We start from the raw sequence: 17,028 nt of genomic DNA, 5'->3' as shown, positions 1-17,028 counted from the left end.
GCCCAGGAAATAGAAACTGTGAGTGTCTCGGGGGCCTGGAAGGAAGAACGGTTCTGTCCAAGCACTTGGAGTTAAATGCTTGCCATTTTATTTCCTCCAGACGTGATTTGTTCATTTTAGCTGGTGATTATGAATCAAAGGCCCAAACGTGCAGAAAGCCACATTCATAGAGATTTTCATGATGCCAAAGGGAGCTGGGGTAGAAAATGGCCATTTTAGGGGCTGGAATGGGGAGTCACAGTGATTCTCCTACCCTGGCTATGCCCTTACGGTGAGATGAGCAGTTAGTTCTGTTTAAAATAAGAGATACTGTGGACTGAATATTATGCAGCCATTAAGAGCCACCTAACAGTTGGTAACGATGGAGAAATACTATTGATATGGTGTGAGTGAGACACTCTCAAGGTACACGGGGGACTTAGTACAATCACAGCTACGTCAGGTATTTTATTTATAAATTCGCGTTTTTAATTTATAAAACGCTCAATAGATAACGTAAAAGATCATTTGAATTTTAAAAATATCGGTTACTCATTATTTACTAAAGCGAACGTTTATACCTGAATAGTTCCCACTCAGTGGACGCTCGCCGTGTGCCAGAGGCTGTCGACGGTCATCGCGGTGCCTTACAGAATCCTCCCGACAACCTCGTGAGGCAAATCCTCTTCTTCTCCCTGTTTCGTAGATGAGGAGATCAGGCTGAGGACACTTAAATGATACACTCGAGGTCACGTGGCTGCAGGTGAAGTCGCCAGAACAGCGCCCGGTTTCTGACTCTCCAGCTTCCCTGCTCTTTATGTTTTTTCTGCAGACACACACTTCATATGTGTTAATAAAGAAGGGTGCGGGGGGAAAATGGAAAAAAAAAAAAAAACGATGCTAAGTCGAAGCGCTGATTGTCTCAAGAATGGAGAGCTTGTTTACGGGCGATTAAAAATTTTTTGGGATGTTTGTGCATTTCTAAAATGTCAATATATGACTGGTTAGGGAAGGTAAAAAAAAACCCCAAAACTTTTGCCTTCTTAGGTTCAATGCCTGGGGACTGTGAATCCAACTCATATAAGACAGATTAATAGGATAAAAGGCTTATTTTGCATGAATATGAGGGCTTCACAGGATAGAGGTAAAAAACCAGAGAAGAAGTATATACCATTTTCACAAAGGGTAATAAACTGTGGAGGAGTAACTCGACAAAGAGCGGGTGGCTTCTAGGGCTGCAGGGATAAATTGTGGAAAGGTAAATATCTGGGGAAAACTAATGGAAGAGCAAGGTAGTTTAGTAAGGTTGGTTTTGCAGAGACACGTTGGTGCCTTCTCCATTGATAAAGGTCATCTCTGGGGATTAAGAGTCACCCTCCTTTTCCTGGTGTGGGAGAGGGAGATACCTTTACAAATGGGAGTTTATGTTATCTTTACAAAAGAAAATGTATGCCTGGCTTTTAGGCAGAAGGGAGCAGAGAGCTAATCAGGAAAAATGTTATTACGCTTCTTGTTTTAAATGTACAAACTTTAAGGATACAATTTAAAGGAGAAGCATCTGTGTATTTAAACATCCACTGTAGACTTATCTATTGGATAGGGAACCAATGTGCCACCTGAGAGGTGACTGAGGGAAGGACTGGACAGCTGCTCAGATTAAGCAGTCATCACAAACAACAGGCCAGGACATGGTAGAGCAGTCCAGGATGGCCCTGGGACGTGACATGATGTGACATGATGTGACATGATGTGACACATGGCAGACCTGGTGAGGCCACAGCGGGAAACAGAGTCACATGGAGCATGGCTAGAGAGGACCGGGTTCAGGACACAGAGTGGGGTTGTGGGTGGCTTCTCTCTGCTCTGGACTCTCGCAGTGGATGTCTCGTTGATGCTGTTGTAAACCCTGGCAGACCCAAGGAGGAAAAAAAATCAGTCGATTCATTTAAAAAAGGAAAACAAAGAAAAAAAAAAAACCACACTAAATGAATGAATGCTTTTCCATCACAAAGCATCATTTCATTACAAAATGAAAAAGAATGGAAAAGAAAAGGGTCCTCTTCCCACAGAGATGAAACCGTGGTGGTTGGTTTTACAAAGAAAACAGAATTCAGCTGAACATGCTGTGATAGTGAGTGAGAGGTAGATATCAAAGGCTTTGAAGACTCAGACGTAGTAATAACCACAGGGCACCGACAGCTAGGATTTATCGAGTACTTATTGTATGCCAGGCACTGAGCCAGGAGTGCCTATGGAGCTCACCACGTTGTGCCAAGAATTTGATGGTGATGACGATGGCGCTATTAGCAGCTGGCACATGTAGTGTGCAACAGCTTTCATGCTCACTAATTGCTCACTTAGACTCACAACGATGCAGGGAGATGAGGGAACAGACACAAAGAAGGGGAGTAAACAGCTATCTGATAGTGTGAGGTGGGAGCCATGGTTAGTTCTACTTCACGGGAGAAGAAATTAGAGCCGAGAAAGGTGGAGTGACCAGCGCCAGGTCAGAGGTACACATGCAGTAGATGATGGAGGAATGATTAAAAAAATGGTTGCTGGGTATATAAGGCATTGAAGAGCACTTCTTGTGATGCTGGGCTGGGCGTTGGGCTATATCTTTTTTTTTTTTTTCTTTTTATTTGAACCACTTATAGACACTGCACTATGGAGAATTTACCGTCACTCTGCCAAGACCAGGTGACAGCTTCGGCTGAAGTCACATCAAAAAGAAAAGGTTGCATGCAACCAGACAGGTAGCTTTATGTGATCTCATGTGAAATCAGGTTAGAATTTCAAGAACAGGCAGCCTCGAGGTTGCAATGGAGGGCCCACCTGGCCGGCAGGTGCGGGTGGAGGATTGGAAGCAATTCTTGCAATAGGTGGAAACAGAGTGTAGGAAAGCGAGTGCCCGCCAGGGCCTGGATGGGTTGGGAAGGCTCGTTGGGGTATGAAGGGTTCCCTGGGGCCCTACCTGGTGGGTGGACCCAGGGGAGGTCATGCCAGGTGGGTAGACAGACAGCAAGCACAGAAGCTTAATGAGCAGAAGGGAGGTGACGTTCATGCAGTCTGGAGCAGATGTGCACGGAGGTGAATTTCTTGTTCGTGTCTGTGCAGAAGCGTGGGAGCTTTAGATAGTGGAAAGTTTTTTGTTTCTTTCGCTTTGTTTTTAAATTCCGACTTTCTCTCAGTCACGCTAGAAGCTGGTAGGCTGCTAGAGTTCTGGATCCATAGGAGATGGCCTTTCAAGGGTGATTTTAATTTACTGATTTTGTCACCTTTATCTGGTGGGCAAGAAGGAGGACAGGTCTGTCCTGATGGTTAAGAACAAAATGTGGAGTGCCTGAAGTTGATGTAGAAAGGGCCAGTGATACACCTTGTTTTGAAGTTATGGGGGCTGGGATGACTCATATCAGCTCTTCAAGGTGACACTTCCTTCTCAAGTAGCCCAATCATCAAATGTGGGGAAAGGGCTGTGAGTCGGGGGACCTGTTCTTTGTCTTGTCTCTGACTTCTAACATTTATTTATTCGCCTTCTCATTTCACCAAGGATGTGAGGCAGCAGTGCATAAAAAGAAACAGGATTAAAAAAAATAATAAGAACAATCAGGATGATAGGAAAATAAAGAGAGAAAATGAGATGAGAAAGTTGTCCATACGATGCCTTATATCAAAAGGTCTGTCCGTTTATTAGGTAGTGAGGCACTGGTTTGCTTCTGAGCTTCCTGGTGGCCAAAGCAAAGAGGTAAACCCAGCAGGCTGAGGACCCTCTCTACTATCTTGAGACATTCTCATCATCTCTGTGAGTTATCAACAGTGAGTTCCATGGAGCTATTTCTTACAAAATCCTTCAATGCCTGAAGGTCTGGCCCAGAGCACAATTCAGTGAAAGCAATTCTTCAGAGCAGATTAGTGCCTGCGAAAGAGGCATTCATTATTGTCATAGCAGGGATTTATGTGTTAGAGAATCGGGCCTTTCTAAGCCTGGCTTCTAGAGTCAGAGACATTGTTTAAAGCTGGGATTTTTGACGAGGGCTTTCCCTAAGTGCCTTCGGGAACTGCCAAATCCTCAGAAATGAAGAGATGCATGACATGTGCTTAGAACAGTGCCTGGCACATAGTAGGTGCTCAACGAAGTTTGTCGTTGCTGCCGTTGGGTTAGAGCTAAGGCGCCCAGTTGAAGCCTGTGCATGTGCTTGCTATACAACATCAAAGCTCTTTGCTAAGCAGAAGCCCATTTTAGGAGCATTTACAGGGGATGTGGTGTTGCTAGCGGGTAGGTTGAGAGCAACACGGGACTCAAGGCACCCTAATGTGTGCAGGTTTGAGGTTCAACGAAAGATGCAGGAAAGAGAGAGAGCAGGACTCTGGGAGCAGTGTGCAGAACGGAGATCTAGATGACTGGGTGAGAGGCAGGTGACCACACAGCCATCGTTCTGGTGACGCTGGCGTGGCTGAAGATAGAGCACACGCCAATGTGTTTGTGGCCCAAGATAGCATTGGAAGTCACCTTGTAGTCACCTCCAGATCGGGAAATAGGCACCGTTAAAGACTGGCAGTTATCCCAGGGCTTTCACAGTATCGTTCTAGAGAAGAACGCTGCTCTTAGCGGTGCCATTTATTGTAAATTACACCGAACGCTTCGTAGGCTTGAAAACTTGGCTGCTGCCTCAAGAAACCAAGAATTGCTGCAGCTGGAGGCATCTCAGGGTTCGCCTGATGTCCCCCACGTCCTCATCTTACAAAGGGGCAAACTCGGCTCTGATGCAATGTGACGGTAGATGCGACAATTAGCTCGGAGGCCGACTCCTAGTTCAGCTCACTTACTGACACGCTAATTGCTAAATGAGATATTGCAGACAACCCCAATATACATCAATAGGGGATGGCTTAGACACATGGCACAACAAGATGTATGGGAGGAAATATTTTAACGCAGACCATTAAAAAAGAATGAGGTCGATGGACTTTTGTTGATGTAGAAGGATGTTCATGACATATTGATGAGTGAAATCAGCAGTTTGCAAAACAGCATTTCTCTCTCTGTCTCTCCCCACACCCCGTGCGTGTGTGTGTGTGTGTGTGTGTGTGTGTATGTGTGTGTGTGATGTACACAAAAATGTTATAGGTGACTTTCTCCAGGCAGTAGGATTTTTAGATTATTTTTACTTTCTTTTATAAGTTTTGTGCCTTTTTTTTCTTTTAATAAGTACGGATTTGTTATAATGAGCTATATTAATTTAAAAAAACTCTTCATCGCTCATTTAAAATAGGTTTTAAAAATTATCAAATAAATACATGTCCATAGTGGAAAACTATTTTTTTAAACTAGAAAGAAAAAACAAATCCCAACCAATCCCACCATCCAGAGTGTCACAGGCAACTGTTAAGTTTATTTACTATACATCTTGCCGGAGTTCATAAAAAAGAACGTCTTCTGAAAACTGCATAAAATTCTATCTGGTCTACTTACCAGAATTTACTAAATGGTTTTTCTGGATGTTGGACATCTAGTTCTAGCTTTTCTTTATGACATATACGGTGACATAAAAATATTTACTAAAAACTTGGTTTTCTAAGACTATTTAATGACATATTGCTAGGTGAAAAAAAGTAGGATGTAAAACTCAATGAATTTTTAAATGACATGTATTTAAAAGCACATGGTGTTCCTATAGGTTTGCCTATTTAAAAAACTGATGAAAAAATTCAGAAAGATCTGCAGCAGGTTGTTGACCTTGGGGAGGAGCTTCTTATTTCTGTTTACAACCAATATTTTGTTTTTTAATTTTTGCAGGAAGTAATGCTTTTGTAAATAAGGACGTTCACATAAATATCCTTATTTTAGGAACTAAATTTTAGGAACTAAATAAGGATATTTTAGGAAGTTCACATAAGATAAAAAATACAATGAAATCATGAAACACACATAACTGCCCAGCCAAACACACAGGGAATACTAGCATTATGATGATTAGGATTTTGAACTATATTTTTATTCCTGTTGATATTTTCCAAAAATTTTTTTACGACAAAAATCTGTAGTTTTTATAGCCAGAAAGTAGATCATGGCCATTATTATAAAATGCCTAAAATGTCTGGGTGACCCCTCTTGTCATTTTCACATCAAGATGTCCCAAAACCCAAGAAACAGGATAAACTTACTTGAAACCACCATTAATTGCATTTCCAGTCTGTTTTCTTCAACCTCTAAACACTTTCTCACTTGAAACACCTTTAAGTTCGAAGCAACAAGTCCAGTTGTTAATCTGGAAAAGGTGCAGTAAATGATCGCTGTTTTATGTGTGTTTCCAGATATTTTCTGGATCCCCTGTGACATAACTGTTGCACTGAAGGATGACGAAAAATATTGAGCAGAGTAGCTGAAAGTTTTACATGTTGTTTAAAAATAAGTTTAGCGGGTGGGAATACAAATACAGTACAACCACTTTGGAAAATGGTGTGACAGTTTCTTATATACTTAAATATGCATCTACCATATGACATGATAATTCTAGGTGTTTACCCAAGAGAAATGAAAGTGTATGTCAAGACACGGCTTATATACGAATGTTCACAGCAGCGCTGCTCATAGTAACCCCAAACCGGGAACCCCCCAAATATCCACCAACAGGTAAAGGGACACGCCGTGGTATATCTGTATTTCGAAACAAAAGAGAAAGGCCAAATAACCAATAACACAACGACAGAATGACTCTCTGAATATGGCGCTAAGAGAAGAAATAACAAGAGTGTGTACTATTCAGTTCCATTTTTATAGGATTCTGGAAATGATGAAAATAAGCTGATCAGCGGTTGCCTGGGGGTGGGATGGGGGAGGAGAGGCGTGACTGCACAGGACTTGAGGGAACATTCTGGGGTGGTGGAGACGTTCTACATCCCGACTGTGGTGGTGGTCACACAGGGATACATTTGTCAGAACTCATCCAACGGTCCACTTAACATGGATACATTTCGTTGTATGTAAATTATACCTCTACGGCGTTGATTTTTTTTCAGTGAATTTTTTCTATGCAGGGCCAGCTAGATAATTAAGAATTAAGATGGAGGCAGCAGTGTATTAAACCAAGCCCAGGGCCTTTCTGAGGGTGGGGCCCTGCACAGGTCCTGTGCCCACGAAGCTGGCCCTGATTCTGCTTCCTGACTTTTCACGTACCCTCAGACACTCTGTGTATGTACGTGTGTGTGTATGTGTATGTGTATGTGCGTGTGTGTACGTGTGTGTGTGCATTACACGACATAAATAGGCTCTCGCTACGACTGGTGTTTTTAGATTCGCTTTTTAAGTCAATAATATGCTGAGGGCTTCTCTTCAAGCCGACTAGCTTGACAACATTATCCAGGGAGCATTCCACTGCGGGCTGTGTGCTAAGCAGGGCGCCATCACCGACATACCCATCTCTTTTCGATAGCGTTTTAGGATGTTTTCCATTTTTCACAAGTATCAGCACCCAGCCCCCACAAGCTATGGGGCTCTGTGCAACAGAAATTTCTAGGCCTTTTCCCAGCAGCCTCCCCCACCCCCCATCTCTGACTGAGTGTAAAGGTTGTTTGTCTTTCGCGTTTCCCTTCCCGCTTTCTTTCTCTCTTTTTTTTTTCTTGAGCTTTAAATAGAATGGGTCGGTCTCTATAATCTACTGTCTTCAATTCAGAGGCTTCTGCCACCACTCCTCCTCCAGGGCCTGTGGGACCTGACCCCTTGCAGCCGAATCGGGCCTCGTCGCTCCAGGGGCCTCAAAGAAAGTCCACAGGCTGCGGCCAGAGTTCCTCAGGGTCAAGCAGTCCATGCCCCTGCCCCAGGTAGGACGGTCACTAAACGTTCTTGGCATTTCTCTCAGCCCTGCCATACCCTACGGAGGGTTCCGAGTTTCAGGGTTCCCACAATCTACCTCGAGTCAGCCTTGCATCCCTATGGGGGAGGCATACCGCCACAATTCAAAAGAAAGGAAGTCTCAACTACGTTTTTACCATATACAGCTTGATACTGGCTTCCCACCCCAGTAAGTGTCTCAGGCCTCCTGCTGCTGGCTTTAGAGTCAGCCCAGGTGAACTGATGTGAGCAGCGTGAGGGACGTTTATTCAGCACACATCTGTGTCAGGCTACGCAGCGCCATTTACAATGGTCAGGGTGTTTTGAAATGGAAGTGAATGATGGCCTCTGACTGACTTCATGGCCTCAGGAAAGCCACCTGTTCCCCTTGGCTTCCACTTTTGCTGTACAATGTCATCTTTGCCCTAGGTGATCTTTAAGAGTCTTTAAGATTTTGTCCAGGCCCCAAATGTCAGGTCCTGACTCCTCCCCACAGAACAGGCGGCATTTTCCCCAGCTTAGAAGGACTTCAGTCTGTCCTGCCAGTCTGTCTGCCCTGAACCCCTCAGGCACCAGCAAGTAACATCTCTGCAAAGAGAGGGTAGGCTGAGGAGGAGGAGGGGGCTCCGTTGTGGGCAGTAGTGACTGACTAGTGAAGCTGCCGGTGTGTCTTGGCTGCATGGGTGTGTTGTGTCCAGTGTTAGTGCCGTGTCTCCAGTAGTCAGGAGAGGGCTCTGGGGCCCCATGTGGATTTGGGTCTCTTGGGAAAGAGCACTGTAGTTGACCAATAGTTCTGCCGAGGGAGGGAGTCTGGACACTGTCACCCATCAACAAAGCTGGCACTAAAATTGATACGGACGGATCGTATTCAGTGATAACCACTGCGCCAGACGGAAGAGGCCAGTGACAACCGAGAGCTCAACTTCGACCCGCATGGGGGTGGCTGGGTGACTTAAAGAGGGAATGAGGGAATGGTGCAGGGCACTGGCAGGGGCTGCAGCAGAGCCAGTAAGCGAAGGTCATCCTCGTCTGCTAGCTGGCATTGATCAAAGTGAGATTCCACCCTCCCACAAAGACGGGGCCGTAGGCCCATCCTTCCTGAGGATTTCATTCGAAGGAACGGCTTTCAGGTCCTTGAGAGAGACACTCTGGGTGGTAGGAGATTCATAGACATCTCGGAGGAACAGAGAAAAGGTTGACAGTGGTCAGTTTTGAAAATAAATGCTCTGTGGAGAGGGAGGTCATGGGGCTTCTTTAGGTGTCGGCTGGAACAAATGATAAATTCATTTGTCCACCTTGAGCTTTACCAGCCTGGAGCTCAAGGGGCAGGGTCACCGGGGATGTGGCCTTAGGCTACTAGAAGCCCAGCTGGAGCTCAGTCAGGTCTCCTGGTGCAGGGGCTCGGACTGAGTAGGTGATGCCCAGAATTCATGCGATTCTCAACATAGGGTTTGCCTTTCTCCATCTTTGCTCTCGGCTGCGGTCTTCAGATGGGAAGGGGCCGGGGCAGTCTTAAGGGAATTGATTTCTAGACCCCGAAGTCCCTCTGTACTCCTCCCAGTTCGCCTAGTTCTGGTCCTCCTTGCACAATCGCTCTCCCCCCACTTTACTAAAACCATGCAGACCTAACCCATCCCCAATCCGACTGGGTGGGGAAAAACCGGGGCCCGGACGAAGGAACGATTTGAAGCATCAGTGCTGGAAATGAAGAAGTAAATGACTCTAAGACAGATAACAATTCATTTCGCAAGTTAGATAGTTTCTAGTTTTTATTTTGGACAGAATCTTAAAAATTAAAAAGTAATTTGGTGCTAGATGGCTTTGTGATGTTTGGCATTTAACTTGGACACCGTTGAAAAAATTGAGCGCCATCACTATAAAAGAAAAATGCTTCTAGTCACATCTAGCCAGCACTCACATAGATAAAAATGAACAAATAGAACGCTAATATCTGTTTTGTTTTAGCATTCGATAATATCCATTCATGAATACATTCAATGAAGGGGGAATCTAAGCACCTCATTAAGAAAGAGCTACATGTCCAATAAAATTTAGCTGTGGGGGGTGGGGGGTGCTAAAGATTATAATACCCATGTTATTTTGATTTGTGTGCTAATAATAATTGTAATGACAACATAATCTAGGGGTAATTTTTATCAGCTCTTTATGACCACAGGAAATGGTAGCGTTTTAATATTTTAATTTATATACATTTTTGTTTCAAAGAATAAGATGTTTACTATAAGACTCAAAAGCAAGAAAACATATCAGGATAATATTATATGGAAGGAATAGAATAAAAGCTCAAAGAGAAAAGGGAACGATGTAAATTTATTAACTGTTAAAGAATGGCTTATTCATATATTTTAAAAATAGGCGATAATTATACACTGTAAACTTTGACCTGTCCTCTCTTAGGTCTTTGGGCTGGGCTCGAGAATTAAACTGACATGAAATAGATTGACAGGAGAAAGGCATACATGTTTACATAAATGTGACATGACACAGGAGGCTTCCATAAGGAATGAAGGCCCAAAGAAGTGGTAGAATCACATGATTTTATAGCAGATTGAACAAAGAGAGGCAGTTGTGGAAAGATAGCTGTATGAGAGGCTAAAGACAAAGAAAACTTATTTTAACAGGCCTGTTTGTACAGAATTCTCTCCTTCTGGTATAAGGGAAGACATCTTTTACATGGCAATTTCATCTCCCGCTTTTAAGAGAAAGAAGGAAGGTCAGAGTGTTTTTCTTGGATTTGCTATCTTTCAAGTGCCTTCCACTCCAAATAATCCTTATGCCAAAGTGGCGTATTCTGGGGTGGCATAGTCTGCCACCCTTCAACACTCACGTTCGTAGCAGCATTAACAGAAGCGAAAATGTGGAAGCAATCCATTGACAGATGAATGGGTAAGCAAAATGTGGTGATACGTATAATGGAATATTATCCAGCTTTAAAAAGGAAGGAAATTCTGACACAGGCTACAACATGAATGAAACCTGAGGACATTATGCTAAGTGAAATACGGCAGTCACAAAAAGAAAAGTACTGTATGATTCCACTTCTGCGAGATACTTAGAGTAGTCAAAATCATAGAGACAGAAAGCACAATGGTGGTTTCCAGAGGCTGTGGGGAAATGGGAATGGGGAGTTATTGTTTAATAGGTATAGTTTCAGTTTGACAAGATGTAAAGAATTATGGAGATGATGGTGTCGATGGCTGCACAGCATTACGAATGCGTTTAATAACCACTGAATGGCACACTTAAAAATGGTTAAGGCAGAAAAGTCTGTGTTGTGTGTATTTGACCACAATAAAAATTTTCGAAAGAAATAAAAGAGGATGATGGTAGATATCAAAGTTCTACTCTACCAGGTTGATTTAAAAGGATGATGTAAACGTTTTCTTTTAAAATGTCAGTATTTAAAAGACGACATTGAGTATGAAATATGAATCACATCCTGCTTCATCAGATTTTTGATGAAACATTTCAGAAAACAACTTGGCAATGTGTGAGGACCTATGCTGTAGCTTTTTTGAAAGCATTCCTCCAGGGGTAAGCGAACTTCCGCCCTTGAGCCTGGTGCTCGGTTTTGTGTGGCCTGCAAACTGAGAATGGTTTTTCCATTTTTAAAGGTTTGAAAAAAAAGTAAAAAGAAGAATATTTTGTGACATATAAAAATGATATGAATTTCGAATTTTAGCATCCATGGAGGCTGAGCGGAACACAGCCATACTCATTCATTTACATCCTGTCGGCCGCTGCGTTCTGTTTTTGTTTTGGTTTTCTGTTTTGTTCCTTAGATTCCACATAGACGTGCAATCATATGGCATTTGTCTTCCTCTGTCTGATTTACTCCACTCAGCACACTACCCTCTAGGTCTATCATGCAATGTCTTTTCTCATCCTTTTATTTTTAGCCGGTGAGTGTCTTTGGTTCTGAATTGTAGGCAGCATATGGAGGGGTCTTGTTTTCTTATCCATTCAGCCACTCTCTCCATTGACTGGAGCACTTAATGCTTTTTCATTTGAAGTACTTAAGTTAATAGATATGTAGTTATTGCCATTCTTTATTCAGATTTTTGCTACACATTTTCTCTTCTTCTTAAAAAAAGACCCTCCAACAGTTCCTGGTATGCTGGCTTGGTGGTGATGAACTACGTTAGCTTTTTTTTTTTTCTCTCTGGGAAGCTCTTTATTTGTCCTTCGACTCTAAAGATAGCTTTGCTGGATAAAGTAATCTTGGTTGTAGATTCTGGGTTTTCATCGTTTTGAATTTTTTGTGCCAAGCCCTCTGTTCTGCAAAGTTTCTTTTGAGAAATCAGCTGCCAGTCTTATGGGAGCGCCCTTGTAGGTAACTAACTGCTTTTCTCTTGCTGCTTTTAAGATTCTTTGCATTTAATCTTTGGCATTTTAATTACGATGTGTCTTGGTGTGGGCCGCTTTGGGTTCATCTTTTTGGGGACTCTCTGAGCTTCCTGGAGTTGCATGTCTATTTTCTTCACCAAGTTAGGGAAGGTTTCCATCATTATTTCTTCAAATAGGCTTTCAACTTCCTGCTCTTCTTCTCCTTCTGATACCCCTACGATGCGAATGCTGTTTTGTTTGACGTTATCTCATAGGCTCCTTATATTATCTTCATTATTTTGAATTTGTTTTCTTGTTACCATTCTGTTGGGTACCCCATCCTCTATATCTGTGATTCGATCCTTGCTTCCTCCACTCTGTCGATTCCCTCTAATAACTCTTCATCTCAGATACTGTATTCTTCATTTCTGATTGGTTCCCTTTTATAATTTCCATCTCCATTTTAATGTTTTTATTCATTTTTTTTAAATCTCTTTGTTAAAGTTCTCACTGCATTCCATGACTCTTCCCCTAAGTTCCTTGAGCATCCTTATAACCAGCATTTTGAACGCCGCATCTGGTATATTGCTTGTCTCCATTTTGGTGAATTCTTTTTCAGAAGAATGGAGTAGTTTTGAAAGAGACCTTATGGCCAGCAAATTCTGAACTATTTGCTCTCTGGCTATCTATAGAAAAAGTTTGCTGACTGCTGTCCTAGACCCCAGACTCAGGGAAGCTGCCTCATGGCTCCAGCTCTGCTCCCAACCATGGATAAATTGTTCTACCTCTCCAGGCCTCAGAGTTCTCTAGAAAAAAATCACATTCTTTGGACAAAGTGGTCTCTGAGTTCTCTTCCAGCTTGAAAAATTCAGAAGACCAGGAGAACAATTCATACTCAGTTGTTAATGTCTGGTACCACCTAGTAGTACTCGCCTTTAAAGATGTCCCCTGAAGAGGCAACTCCTTAACTCCAAGGGACGACGTGCTAGCAAACATCAGGATTTCAGGCACTTGCTGGGGAAGGTGCTGGTGATTTTGGTGAAGAGACTCCTTCTCAGTATCATGCCATTTCAGTGTTTGTGGTAAACAGATGAAGGTTTGTACAAATCAATCTGTCCAGATACAAATACCCGCTGACTTCCCCACAGGCCAGTCTTGGTCTATTCCAAGCCCACAAGCTTCCTAGGCCCTGTAGATGCCTCACGGAAGGCCAGTCACGGAACAGACAAGAAACAGCACTGAGCTTAAGCTAGCCCCTCCCCTGATGCCAGGCCAGGCAGTGGGATGGACACAGCCTGTCTGGTTTACATCCCCTCAGAGACTTTTCATCCCCTCTGTCTCTGTCTATGGGAAGCTCCCCTCTTGTATGGGGTTGGCAGGGAGCTGTGGAGGTGCCACCTGAGTTAAGAGCAGATCGGGGACAGGACACACCCAGCAGGCCCGGATGTTCCTTGTGCCCTGGAAGGGGACAGTACAACCACCAACCCACTGACTTTGGCTATGCACCAAGGTCTCAGCCAGAAGGAGACACGATAAACAGAAGGAGGGGTGGCCTGGGCATTCAGAGTCTTTCTCTGCCTCCCTCCAGCTTCCTCCCACCAGGGCACCAGCCATACTCTGCTTCCCCATGGGTCAAATGCTGCCAAAGCTGGCTTTTGTGGAGGGAGAGACTGGAAGGAATTAAGAGGTGGTGGCAAACCAGTGCCAACAGGGGACCAGCCTGAGTGACAAGCGGCCCTGCGCCATCTCAGATGGCCACCTCTCCTTGTTCCATCCCAGGCCAATTGTAGTAGAACGTTGAGATTCCGGGCCTGGGATTGCCAAAATTCCCAATTTTTCCAAAGAAATCAGAAATCTAGAATCACATGTGAAATTTCCTGATTTTCAAATATTGGTAGTTCATTTTTTAAAAAAATTAAAAACATCGAGCTGGCCTCAAAAAGCACTTCCGTGAGTCAGTTGTGGGCTCCGGGCTGCGGGTTCGAGACCTCTGGGAGGGAGAAGCCTGCACTTCAGACGAGGGTGGGACTCGCACCTCACTCTGGCGCTGACAGCGAGGCCTGGGTCCTATCCCCAGGGCCCCTGAGCGTCGATTTCCCCATCTCCGAAGGCGGGTACTGGCCCGGGACTCAGCAGGTGTCTCAGGAGGCTCCGTCCTCAGGAGCATCCTTCCCTTCCTGATTTGGACACTTGGTGGTATTCCCCGATGACAAGGGAAGCTGGGGTCTGAGGTCCTTCTCACCACTCCGTGTCTCATTGCTTCTGGAGGGGAGCGCTCGGCTCACATAGACGTAAGGTGCCGATGGGCACCTCGTTTTGCCCTTGTTGGTGCCACCGAAGGCCCGTCCTGCGGCCCCCTCCACCCCCCAAGGAAGCCTCTCAGACCGGAAATGGTCTAGATGGCGGTGATGGAGAGCCTGGGGAGGGGGCGGCTGCCGAGATGGTGCCGATAACCCTGTCGAATGACACGTAAGGCTGCCTTCGGTTTTCATGTGGGCGTTTTCCCCTTAGAGGAAAATTAGAGTCCTCGAATGGATGTGTGAGACGGGGCCATCGTCTCTTCCCTGCCGAGTGTGCCATGACCAGTGTGAGATCACTGCCCTGGTCACAGGTCCTGGTCATGGGAGCCTGGGGCGTGTGGTGGCAGAGCACATACCTTGGACCTCACGATCTGGGTTTGAATTCCGTTCTGCTGCTGGTTGTCTGTTGTTCCCCAAGCTTCTCTTTTTCCATTTGCAGAAAAGAGAGAGCAGCGGCGAGCACATGGGGCCGTTGGGGTTGAAATGGGATCAGGTACATAAAGTGCCTGGCACAGAGCAGGCGCGAGGAGGAGGGTGTTGACGTAGGAGCAGGATAAATATAAACAAATGGAAGGAACACAAACAGAATGCGTGAGGAACCTTTGCCCCAGACCCTGGGCGGTACCAGAATTATTTGTCTCTGCTTTTGGGATACGTTACGATTCCCACCACCGGGCCCCAAAGGCGGGCTTTCTATCTGTGTTTCATCTTTTCATCTTGCTTAATTAAAAAGTCATATACTGAGGGACGTGGGTGTTCAGAGGTGTCACTCGCATCTCACGCAGGGCTCTGTGCCTGGATGAGGGGGTCCTCTAGCCCCCTCGGGCAGGGCCGGGGCTCACCGACAAGTGAAGAAGAACTGGGGGTGTGGGAGCGGCTGGGACTTCAGAACACTTGGGCGTGTCCTGCTGGGGGGGGTGTTTGGGTGCAGGAGGAACAGGGGAGGAACAAGGCTGAGTATTTTCATTGTTTTAAATTGGGGCAGAAATGAAGGATGACAGTGACCACCATGTGCAACTTTTAAAACACCTTTTGGGGACACAGATGTTCAGGTTGCAGCACAATCTATTTATAGAAATGCACGTCAAAGGAACACAAAGCCAACTTCTCAAACAGACAGACAATTAACCAAAGACCTTCCGGTGCCGTGTGAAGGCTGTAGGATCTCTTTCTCCAAGGGCACATCTGTCTGTTGTACCTGACTCTGAAGCCAGGCAGGGCCTCTTCCCTCCATCCCTTCCCCCGGGACAGGGAAAAATCATACCCTGGGGTGGCAAGAGTCGGGGAACCTCAGGACCAATTTTAAGGATTTTCCTGACAGCTTTCCAGAGCGAAGGGGCCAGATGGTTTCCGCTTTGCCTCCCTATGAGATTAGTGAGACCTGCTCTTCTTCTCCCTGCAACTGACTCTTTTTTGTTTCCATTTTTCCATTCATCCTGAGAGAATAAGGCTTTCTTTCTAAAGCATCAAAGTACACAAGCAAACGACACAAGCAAACAAACACTGCTAGGAAGGTGGGTGGTAGGCTGCAGGAGCTCTAACGCTTATTCATCCACTGATGTGGGTGATGTTTAGAAGTGTCTGTGTATGAGGAACAAAAGTGCAAGGGGCCAAAAAAAAAAAAAAGTGCAAGGGGCTTGAAAGGCACTTGGAACGAAGCTGAGGACGGCTCCTCCCCTCCTCCCTCCCTCCCTGCATCCATGCCTCTTTCCCGTCCTAATAATATATGAGTCGTATTGTTTTTCTCGGAGACCTTCTGCTAGAATTGGGGGAGGGGTGAAGACAGGAGAAAATAAAGTTCAGGCCTTGCCCTTGAGGAATTTATAATCTTGATGGAGAAACTATGAAAAAAAAAAATAAGAAGAGGAAGGAAAAATAAGATATCGAACTGAAGAGTTAAGTAAATGGGTGGTGGATGGCGGCAACCAGGTCTCTCAATGTTAAAGTAAGAGGTCACAGATACACAGGAGAAGGCTGGAATGATCCACGTAGCACGAGACCGGAGTCGGAAGCGTTAGTATGAGCTCACGTTTCCCTTAGGCTACATACGGGTGACTGCATGTGGCAGTGTTTATGGATCTGTAAATATACGCAGGTTATCTACACACATGTACACATATATATTTCCTTGCTCGGTCAGCCGACAGGGCCTAGGACCAACCACGCTCTAGTAGCGACAAGCACGCTCAGTGCCCAGATCTTGGTTTCTAACATTAATTCAACGACGGGAGGAACCAGGATTTCCTTGGAGAAGTGGCTAATGCCAAGACTGGAGCAGGGGATGTACCAGATGAACCTGGAGCAGCTTGTAGTGCCAGAAGGTAAGGAAGTGCTCATCAAACAAACAAGCACAAATGCACAATGATGGAGTCTGTGCAATGGTCACAGGACCCCAGGGAAGAGCTCCCAATGGCCGAAGCTGCTCAACTGGAACAGCAAGATAAAGTAGTACTGGATTATAACCCAAAGGAAAAACCCACAAGCCAAAACTGATGTAAACGACTGAATAAATTAATAGAGGAAGATAGAGAAATCTCCCATGCAGAAACATTTCAAATAATTGATGCAGGC

Source organism: Pteropus vampyrus, unplaced genomic scaffold, assembly GCF_000151845.1.
Source record: "Pteropus vampyrus isolate Shadow unplaced genomic scaffold, Pvam_2.0 Scaffold144, whole genome shotgun sequence".
In the NCBI taxonomy this organism is placed as follows: domain Eukaryota; kingdom Metazoa; phylum Chordata; class Mammalia; order Chiroptera; family Pteropodidae; genus Pteropus; species Pteropus vampyrus.
The sequence above is the reverse complement of the archived record's forward strand: the minus strand, read 5'-3'. Positions refer to the sequence as shown.